The sequence below is a fragment of the Otolemur garnettii genome, unplaced genomic scaffold, assembly GCF_000181295.1.
Source record: "Otolemur garnettii isolate 467f Iridium unplaced genomic scaffold, OtoGar3 scaffold00305, whole genome shotgun sequence".
NCBI classification, from domain to species: Eukaryota; Metazoa; Chordata; class Mammalia; order Primates; family Galagidae; genus Otolemur; species Otolemur garnettii.
Genome location: NW_003852700.1, coordinates 406,590 through 408,245, shown reverse-complemented (window position 1 = coordinate 408,245; position 1,656 = coordinate 406,590).

Genomic DNA, 1,656 nt, shown 5'->3' with positions numbered 1-1,656 from the left:
AGCCGAGAGTGAAAGTGTTTTGATGTGACTCTATGGCCCTGAGGCTACAGAATCCCGGTGGGCCTCTATCCGTGGTTCCCCAACTTTATCATATGGCTTAGTGGTGGGCCCCCTTTGGGGCGACCTGCAACAGGATTTATACGTCTCCCCCTATGCCAAGATAGAGTTTTCATCCCTTCAGGGATGTGTCTGGGAAGGCATCTGAGTTGGGGGCAGATGCGCCTCCATGCCTGACTGATTTTGTGTCCATGTCTCCTTTGTTCTGTCCCTCTGTCTCCTTTGTTCTCCATGTCAGACCTATGTCTCTTCTGTAGATTTGGATATTTTCTACAGTGTTTCCTTGCAGATGCCTCCCAACGTTTTTCTTGTGGCTGTGAGTTCTCCTGTGAGTCATTAACATCTTTTATCAGGGAACTCTTCGGGAATTTCATCCTGTGGAAACTAGCCTTTTACCTTCTTTCTCTTGTCTCCTGTGTCTCCCACTGCCTTTGACATCGCTTTCTGGGTGGGAATCGGACTTTCACTGCTCAGTGTTGCTTACTAGCTTCTATCTTTCTTACATGGCCCTTTTGTACTTCCTCATTTTTTATCTTGACACTGATGTAAATCACCCACCTGTGTTTGGGACTGTCTCTTTTCCACCAATTAAAGAGTTAAAAAATATAAAGTGTGTTAGAACTATTTTTCTATCTTTTTGCCTGCTAAAACCTGTGGTTGCTATGTTACGAATAGCCCTGAGATAAGGTACCAGCTCTCAGCAGAAGAACCAACGTCAATTACTCATTTGGAAGTAAAGAAAAAAAGAAGAGTTTTTTTTTTTTTTACTTTTTGAAACAGCAACCGTTGTAATTTGTGTAGAGCCCTTAGGAACCTCCAAGGAAAGGCCAAAGAGACAGGAACTTTGGATAGGAACCCTGGGTTGCTGGGCTTTTGGCCTGTCAGAAGCTCCTGGAGGTGTGTGTCAGTAGAACCACCTGACCAGTGGGAAGCCTCAGCCCCAATGGCCTGTTGGAGATCCCAGAAATGTGTGTCAACAACCATCACCAGAAACACCATTGGAATGAAAGTGGGGATCCAATCAACTCCTGGGGTGTTAGATCATTCACAGGCCTGTTAAAAAGTGCATGAGAGTGTGTTCTGGTTCTGCTTCTGAGAGTACGAGAGTGTGAGAGTTAGTTATTACAATTGTGTTAGCTATTACACATTGTTCATGTCATGCCTATTGTTTCTTTCCATTATTTGAGCCCACCTTGTATGGAACAGCGTCCCTCAAACACTTGAGTGAGCATCTCCTGATCTTCACCTTACCATTCTTTCCCATTTTTTCTGAGTTGTAAGTGGGTAGGTCAGTGAATATGCATCAATCCCTGGCAGCTTCTAAAGATTCATGGGCAGGTTGCATTTTAAATTTGATTTTATTATTATTATTAATTTTTTTTTGCAGTTTTTGGGTGGGGCTGGGTTTGAACCTGTCACTTCCAGCATATGGGGCCAGTGCCCTACTCCTTTGAGCCACAGGCACTGTGCCTTATTATTATTATGTTGCAATACACAGGCAAGTGTCTTAAAAGGTGACTGGAAACTCATGATGAATATTTATATCCACAATACAAATTTAATGAAAATATAAGAAAATATTATCAAAAGGTGTAAGTC